General features: G+C 36.1%; 1 protein-coding gene across 3 annotated transcripts in view; it reads right to left on the bottom strand.

Annotated features, from left to right (window-relative positions):
• C9 (complement C9) overlaps positions 1-9601 on the bottom strand; it is a 69578-nt gene continuing 59977 nt past the window's right edge. For 2 of the 3 annotated variants that reach the window (XM_053591809.1, XM_053591830.1), the window contains one exon: positions 7416-7466. The gene's annotated coding sequence lies outside the window, so the exon portion shown is untranslated. Of the gene's footprint in view, positions 270-7415; positions 7467-9601 lie in introns of those variants that run through there. The other variant, XM_053591820.1, reaches the window with a different exon arrangement.

Below are 9601 nucleotides of genomic sequence, written 5' to 3'. Positions count from 1 at the left end.
TTACTTTGCTTATTTTCTTTTATTATTTTGGTCATTATCTGCCCTCTCCTTGGGACCCTGGGAAGTCAGGAGGCTCTGCTGATCTGTCAGGTTGTGCTGTTTTCGTCTCACGGCTTCCTCTTCCCTTTTTCCTTCTTCCTTAGTCGTCTCAGAAGCAGAATCCAAGTCATGATCCTTGAGCCTCACTGGGTGTCCAGGACAGATTTAACTGATGCACATCCTCATGGAGCTGGCTACTACTCTTGTCATTTTGTTAATGATAATTTGTCCTTTGATGAATAAAAGAAAATGTTCCACATGAAAAGTGTATATTTCTATCTTTTCCTTTTGTTCTTTCTTCCTTCCTTTTTTCCTTCCTTCCTTCCTTCCTTTCTGTATCTCTTTCTTTTACTCTCTTTTGTTCCCTCCCTCCCTCCCTCCTTCCCTTCTTTCTTTCCCTCCTTCCTTTTTTTATTCCCAGTTTCTTTCTCAACAGAAAGGTTAGACCACAAAGTTTGGGAGAGAAACAGATGTGCTTTGAGGTTTAACAGACCCAGAGAAGATAACACAAGGAAAAATGATCACTCTACCATATCTTTTCCTTTCCCACTGTCGGTTAACTGCAGGTATAAATGTATTCATTTTCCTAGTGTGTTTGTTGTTTTTTGTACAGGATAAATATTGGTAAAGCCTCATACTTTTTGTACTTTTAGAATATAATTACAAATATTTAAAAAATAATTGATTTAAAACATCTCTCTAGATTTTACTCTTTTCCTTCAGTCTCTTTTTCCCACCTTGGAATGATTCTATTCTTTTCATTTGAAAAGTTACTCAAACCTAGTCTTTTTTTTTTTTTTTAACTCTATTTGCTTAATTTAGAATTCATTACACAGGAAGCGTATGTACATACAAAATTATTTGACCTAATACAGAATTATTTATACCTGGATGTAACCTAGCGACAATCTTCCTTGTAGTCAAAAGAATAGAAATGTTTCTATGTTAAATTCTATACTACATTTTGGACATTAATATAACTACTTAATAATGCTACTAGGAGAATTTAGGAGTACCTATAATATGGTTATGAAAACAAATTTATTGAATGTAATTAGTCAAGTGATTCAATGCCATCCAGACCTTTTCTCTTGTCCCTTCTAGAATGATTGATTTTGGGAAACCAGCACATGGCTTAAAAAAAAATCACTGATCCATAAACTAGGCTGGATAAACTGGACATCCATGTGCAAAAGAATGAAGTTGGACTCTTACTTTATTTTTTAATTAAATATTTAAAGAAATTATTATACAATAAACATATTTGGGGGATACATGTGGTTATATGATACGTTCATATCATCAAACCAGGGTAACAGGATGTCTATTACCTTAAATATTTATCTTTTCTTTATGCTAGTAACATTTTAATTCTTCTCTTCCAGCCATTATATTTTGAAATGTACAGTTGACTAGTGTAAATTGTAGTCACCTACTGACCTATTGAATACCAGGTTTTACTTCTATCTAAGTGTGTATTTCTACCCACTAATCAATCTCTCTTCATCCTCCTCTCTCCCCTGCCTTTCTCAGTCTCTGGCACCTATGAATCTACTCTCTAACTTCATGAGATCCACTTTTTTAGCTCCTATGTATGAGTGAGAATATGCAGTATCTGTTTTTCTGTGCCTGGCTTATTTCACTTAACATAGTGACCTCCAGTTCCATTCATCTTGCTGCAAATGGTATGATTTCATTATTTCCTTACAGCTGAATAATATTCCACGTGTATATATGCCACCTTTCTTTGTCCACTCATCTGCCGGTGGACATTAGCTTGATTCCAAATTTTGGCTGTTACAAATCATGCTGTAAGAAAGTTGGAAGTGCAGATACCTCTCATATACCTCTTTCCTTTCCTTTGGATAAATACCAAGCAGTGGAATTTCTGAATCATGTGGTAGCTCTATTTTTAGTTTTTTTGAGGAAGCTCCATACTTTTTCTTATAGTGGCTGTGGTAATTTACATTCCCACGAGGGTTCCTCTCTTTCCATCATTACCAGCATCTGTTATTCTCTGTGTTTTTGATAAAAGCTATTCTAACTGGGGTGAGATGATATCTTAATGCGATTTGTTTGCATTTTTCTGGTGTTTAGTGATGTTGATCACTTTTTCATATATTTGTTGGCCATTTGTGTTTCCTTTTGAGAAATGCCTGTTCATATTCTTGGCACATTAAAAAAATAGATTATTTGATTTTTTTGTATTGAGTTATTAGAGTTCCTTATAAATTCTGGTTATTTATCCCTTGTCAGACGGACAATTTGCAAATATTTTCTCCCATCCTGTAGGTTGTCTTTTCACTTTGTTAATTGTTTACTTTGCTGTGCAGAGGTTTTTAGCTTGATGTGATCCCATTTATCTATATTTTGCTTTTGTTGCCTATGTTTTTGTGGTTTTACACAAAAAATCTTGCCCAGATCAATGTCTTGGAGCATTTTCTTCTAGTATTTTCATAGATTATTTCATAGATTATTTTCTTCTAGTATTTTCATAGATTCAAGTCTTAGATTCAAGTCTTTAATTTGTCTTGATGTGACTTTTGTATATGGTGAGAGATAGGGAATTAGTTGCCCACCTTGATTTCACTTTTTCCGGTTTAGAAATCATGAGTTAGGAGAAAAATTTTATACACTTGGAGTAGGGCACGTTGGAGGCAGGAGTGTTGTGGATATGGAAATCCAATTCTCTTACTGTCTGCTGGGAGTTTTTTTCCCTTCTCTGTGGCTCCAGGAACTGGCCCATCCTCATATTTGAGTTCTGGGTTATAGTTAGTGATAATTTCAGGGCTTTATGCTTTTTCGTTTGTTTGTTTTCTATGAGGGGGAGTGGAGCCAGAGTGCCACCAGTTTGGAACTGGAAGTTCCCTGAATCGTATCTTTACACTGTATAAAGAAGTCAACTCAAAATGAATTAAGACCAAAACATATGGGTTAATAACCTATAAAACTCTTAACATACAACTTTTTGAAAAAACTTCATGATATTGACATTTGGATCCAATGGTTTCTTTAATATGAATAACACAGACAAAAGCAACAAAAAGGTAAATACGACTTCATCAATATTAAAATCATTTTGTACAGCAAAGGACACTATCAGAAGAGTGAAAAGGCAAGCCCCAGAATGGGAGAAAATACTCGGAAATCATACGCATGATAGGAGACTAGTATTCAGAATATGTAAAGAACTCCTACAGATCAACCACAACAAAACAAAAAACCTAATTTTAAAAAAATGGGTAAAGGACTTAACTAGGCATTTCTCCAAACAAGATATACAAATATTCAATAACCACATGAAAAGATGCTCAAATCACTAATAATTAGGAAAATGCAAATTAACACCGCACTGAAATGTCACTTCACTCCCATTAGGATGGATCTTATTTATAAAAAAAATAAGTGTTGGACAGGATGTGGAGAAGTTAGAACTCTTGTGCATTGCTGGTGGAAATGTAAAATGATAGAACCACTGTAGAAAACAGAATGGCATTTTTCAAAAAATTAAGCATAGAATTAACATATGAATTAGTAACTCCATTTTCAGATACATACCAAACAGAATCGAAAGCAAATCCTCGAGGAGATACTTGCACACCCACATTCCTAGCAGCATTATTTGCAATAGCCAAGAAGGGGAAGCAACCCAAATATCCATCAGTGAATAGATGGACACAAAAAACATGGTATTTATAAACAATGGGATATTATTCTGCCTTAAAAACAATTAAATTCTGATACACACTACAATATAGAAGAAATAATGACATTTTGCTAAGTGAAATAAGTCAGGTACAACAGTACAAATATTCTATGATTCTACTTACATGAGGTACCTAAAATAGTCAAATTCATAGAGACATAAGGTAGACTATTGTTTACCAGGCCTGGTGAGTAGAGATTGGGGAGTTACATTTAATAGGTACAGTTTCAGTTTGAGTCACAAAAAATTCCTGAAAATGGTTGTACAACAAAATATTTCAATGTTACTGAAATATATTCTTATAAAATGGGTAAATTGGTAAATTTTATGTTATGTATATTTTGCCACAATAAAAAAATAACTCCTTGCTATTTTCAAAATGTGTTCCCTGTTGAAACCTAAGCACCAGTGTGTGAGATCAAGAAGTAGAGCCTTGGAATGATGATTGAGTCCCTCTGCGAGGCTCCTTCTTCACGAATGGGATTAGTGTGCCTATAAAAGGGGCCTGAAAGAGCTCATTTGCCTCTTCCTCTATGTGAGGATGCACAAGAAAGAGCATCAGAAAGTGAGCCCTCGCCAGACATGGAATCTGCTGGCATCTTGATCTTGAACTTCCTAGACTCTAGAACTGTAAGAAGTAAATTTCTGTTGTTTGTAAACCATTCAGTTTAGTATATTTTGTTACAGAAGTTGAAACAGACTAAGACTGTTCACTGAACCCCTCCATTATTTAAAGAAGAGTACTAAGCTACTCTGCCATCTTCTTGGTTGTCTAATGTCATTAATGTTAGAGTTATACTTGAAAGGCTTAATAGCTTTGCATAAGAAAAACAGTAAGTGCTATTGTTTATTGTTTTTCAATTAGGTTACAAGATTTTATCCAAATGATTTCAATGAATCAACGTATCCCTAAACATGCACATATTTTAGGGCTTGGGGTTTAGTAACTTATCCACCACCAAATGGCCACACCATCCCTTTTCTTGGGCCATTTTGCTGCTCTTACCATGGTAACAGGTAATGGGCATGAGGTGGGGGTGGAGTGGCAGGAGGAGGTGGGGGCCAGCAGAGAGAGACATAGATAGATGCTGGACTGTTCCATGAGTTGCATGTGTGAAAACAGTTTCATTTTGTAAAACATAGGAAATTTCACTAATTGAATCTAGTCTTTGATACACCATTTTGGATTGTTTTTCACATAACTATTGGAATACTAACTTCTGTAGTTGTATCCCACTACATAATCAGAGGGTCATGAGGTGAGACAGCGGTGTAAAGCCAGGTTGAGAATTCCAGCCCACTCCTTGAACATTTATTAGTCAACAGGTATATGTCGACTGTCTGCTTTGATCAGCAGAATGAATAAGTGACCTGAGTTTTGAGTATACAAAGGGAGAAGTGTAAAAACATAGCCAGACCCTGAAGCTGTCTTTGCCTATCAGTCCCATTTAGCTTTTCTAGGTCCTTCTGATAATGGCTCCTTTGTATAGTAGCTCAATGTAACGATTTGAATGTACGGCTTGGGCTTCAGAGGAACATTTTTCCTCCTGTCCCTTGCCGGCAATTGGTGATGATGTGGGGTGAACGGTCATTTATAATGCATTTCATCTGCCCAGGCTAACCTACATCTGCTTTCTCCAAATAACAGTCCAGGCTAAGCCTTGTGATGCCTAGTAGCTGGGAGATGATCATCTTTCCCAATTTCTATGATTCTCCCTCATTGCAGGTCTCCAGACTTTCTGCTCTGTGCTGCTTGCTATTGGGCAGTTTCTGATGTCTCAATGGTGCACCCTGCTGGAAATGTTTTATCAGATACTCTGGTGAGAAGTTGGAGGATCCTGCCATCAGCAATGAGCTTGGACCAGTGTTCCTGTCCTTCCCTATTATAAAAAGCACTCTGAGAAATCCTAATACCGTGAAGGAGTCTGGTCAAGGTTTAACTCTTTTATTATTTGACATTTGTAATTCCTAAGGGTGGAAGGAATTCTCAGGAGTTACTGTAGTAACTCCTCCTTGAGCCAGAGGCTCTCCATTAAAAACTCTCTCAATAATGGATTGTTGGAGTGGAATTCAGCATTTACATGTATTTAACAAATCCTAGTTCTTTCTGATTCACCCAGTGTTTCAGAGGACAGGGCACATAACTTCTCTTGAGTTCCGGCAGCAAATTTAAGACCCTAAAGGGCCTGGGTACTTTTATTTTTAGAGCACAATCTCTATATCATACATAATATATTAAAATGCATCCCATATCTGGTAACACTATTCTTTTCTGTTAAAAAAAACCTTGAAAATTATCTTAAATTTTTGCTTTTGAAATTGTTTGACTATAAGTAATTTATTTACTGTTATCTCTCAGCAATCATATACATTTTGGAGAATTTCTGCCAAGTAGAAAAAACTAACAAAATTTATTTATAAATGTGTGAAATGTATATTAATAATAACAGTTAATGAAGTTGATAAGATACATATTGTTGATGTTTAATTAAACATTAATTTTGATTTTGCATTTCTTTTTGTATTTTGAGATTTTTTGTCTATTTCCCTTCCTTCCTTCCTTCCTTTCTTTCTTCCTTCCTTCCTTCATGCCTTCCTTTCTTCCTTTCCTCCTTCCTTTCTTCCTTTCCTCCTTCCCTCCATCCCTCCCTTTTTCTTTCTTCCTTCCATTCTTCCTTTCTACCTTCTTTCTCATTTTAGAGTTCTCAAGCCTATTCAAAAGGTCCCAGGTCCTAAGTATTATGTCATCTGATGGATACAATTATACAGCTAATGTTAGCCAGCTTCTAAGTTTGGTAGCCTTACCTTATACAGTTCATGAGGCTAGGTATTAAATAGAACCATGTAACATTACTGTGTTTTGTTTTGTTTTGTTTTGTGGTAAGATATGATTGAAGAGAGGCAATAATTTACAGTTGTACTATTGTGCTACCAAATACTATCTCTTATTTTTTTTTTCTACCTAAGTGTACTTTTGTACTCATTAACCATCCCTTCTTTATCCCTTCCCCCCTACCCCTCCCAGGCTCTGGTAACCATCATTCTATTCTCTATCTCCATGAGTTCAATGTTTTTTAAGTAAACTAATATTTTTTGGTTTCAAATACAACACACTTTCCCCCTTGGACACGTAGAGTTAAATTGGAGAGCTGAGACTAATTACAGCCAAGTGCTGTGCATGTGGTAGGTGCTCAGTGCGTATTTGCCAAATGAATGTATGCGCGTATAAACAAATAGCCAAACAACACATGACTATGTAAATAAGAGCTACACTGCCAGGACAGATGTGTATTGGAACAGGCAGAATATATTAATCATACTAAGTAGTTTGGCAATCACTTTAAAGTCTTTTCAAACAGCATTCTGTTTTTAATTTAATTTTGTTTTATTAGCAAGAGATTGGCATTGCCTGTAGGAGAAACCAGTCCTGGCATATTTCACTGGTGACTCCTTATTAGGGAATAAAAAATGGAAACATCATAGGAGTGGAAGGAAGGAAAACAAGCACTATAGATATAAGGAAGAGGAGACTTCGGAAGTTGGAGGGATTTTCACGGACCACATGGCTTTTAACTTGGCAAAAAAGAGCATCTCCAGGGGAAGGATCTTAAACTGGAAGGTCCTCGTATTTTTTTCTTCCATATGAGCTCAAGGAAACCAAGAGCTCTACTTTTTCTTTTCTTTTTTTTTTTTTTTTTGTAGGGAGTTGGGGGTGGCAATCCTAGAGAAAACAAAAGAGTATCAAATCTTAATGATTACTGGGATTTCACTTTGGGTCTATCCACCCGTCCATGTATTTGTCCCCTTATCCTATATCACCATGACAGGCCAGACTCTCTAGGTGCTGAGAATAGAATGAGGTTTAAGACATAAGGCACATTTCCTTGCTAGATGGGCTATTCATCGTGTGTAGGGAAAGTTAAGTTGATTAATGCTGGAAAAGCAGAGTGAAGGTACTGAGGGAGTATTGATAGGAAACTGATTCCTGGAGAAATTAGAAAAGATCTTATCAAAGAGAGGCTAAATGGCCTGGGTTCAAAACAGAGGTTTTAACCATGGCTATAAATTAGAAAAACCAGTAGATTAAAAAAATGAACCATGTCCAGGTGGGATCTACCACATCTGATTTAGTTGGCTTGGGATGGACATCTGTTTTGTTTTACTCTTGTCTTTACCTTATATTTTCTTTAAAAAAAAAAAAATGAAGAAGAAGAAGATAACCAGGTAAATCCAATGATCAGCCAGGTTGAGAACTATTGATCTAGAAGGAGTAGAAATACAGAAAGTGAAAGAAGGAAAGGGAAGTCGGGTTAACTAAGGGAGGAGGAAGTTGGGAGCATTCCAGGCTAAGTAAATGGCATGGAGAAAGAAAGATGATGTACTGGTGTTTTTGTTCTCATCATGGAGTATGTTCAATGTAAGCTGGAAGCCAAAGCTGAATATTTCCATAGAAAAATGGAAGCCTGGAAGAGTTACTCTGAGGTAAAGACTCAGCAAGAGAGATTTCACCATGGTCTAATGTCTCAGCAAGAAACTAGTAGACCATCCTGGGTCAGACTGAAAAGTCAACTGCAAGATAGCCAGAGACCTAGGAAAATATTATGTACTGGGGGAGGTAACCTGATCCTTCATTATTCATGAAACACAAAATGTGGAACCCAACCAAACCAAGAAATGCACACACACAAAAAAAAACAGGAAAAAAAAACTGGTTTAAAACCAATGAGAATGCTGGTCACAGCAAGAAACTAAAATCAAAAAAGAAAGAAAGAAAAATTGATGAAAACAACAGGACCTCCCAAGAAGCAAAGTAACCCTACAAATACTTTCACTACCCATGGTAGACAGGATTCCCACAGAAAGTAATTTCCACCAAAGACTAAGCCCATAATAAAAAAATCACTGAGTAATGAAGAAAAAAAAATATGCCGTGAGAGTTGGTAGATTTGGACTTAGCAGAGAATTGGACTGCAGAAACGATATACACTGGAGCAATATGAAAGAGATGTCCATACAAATGTGTTTAATGCATCCAAAGAGATAAAAATAGAAAAATAATCCAATGATCTAGGAAAGAAAAAGACTTAAAAAAGAACCAAACAGAAATTTTAGAAAAATTATTTCTCAATAGGTCAGTAAAAGGATAAACTACACAGTTGAATACAAGAATTAGAAAATAGAAGTGTAGAAATCACAGAGAAAATAGCAGAATATTCCACTCAGAGAGAAGTAGGTAGAAAGTAGAAGTCAGAAGTATCAAACAGCATGGATTGTTGGATAGTACACATGTTTTTTGGAATGCAAAGCACTGGATTGATGCTCTTCGGGGGTCCTCAAACTGAGGCCTGTGGGCCACATGAGGCGGTGTGATTGTATTTGTTCTCGTTTTGTTTTTTTACTTCAGAATAAGATATGTGCAGTGTGCCTAGGAATTTGTTCATAGTTTTTTTTTTGTAAACTATAGTCTGGCCCTCCAACGGTCTGAGGCACAGTGAATTGACCCCCTGTTTAAAAAGTTTGAGGATGCCTGCAGATAGATGAGAAAGAGAGTTATCATATATTCATAAATGGATTATCTTAACATCTAAATTAAATCCTAGCTTACATACTTTGTCACCATATTATTGAGAAACATGGCTAAAGTCATTCTCCTTATAAAAAGTAAAATAAAACTAATACAACCTTTTTGGAAGGAAGTATGGAGAATCCTCAAAGAATTCAAACTAGACCTCCCATTTGATCCTGCAAGCTCAATCCTGGGCTTCTACCCAGAAGAAAAAAATCCTTTTACCATAAGAACATTTGCACTAGACCGTTTATCACAATTCAATTTAAAATTGCCAAAATGTGAAACAG

This window comes from Nycticebus coucang, chromosome 1 (assembly GCF_027406575.1).
Source record: "Nycticebus coucang isolate mNycCou1 chromosome 1, mNycCou1.pri, whole genome shotgun sequence".
Taxonomy (NCBI): Eukaryota; Metazoa; Chordata; class Mammalia; order Primates; family Lorisidae; genus Nycticebus; species Nycticebus coucang.
This window is presented reverse-complemented; position numbering and strand designations above follow the sequence as displayed.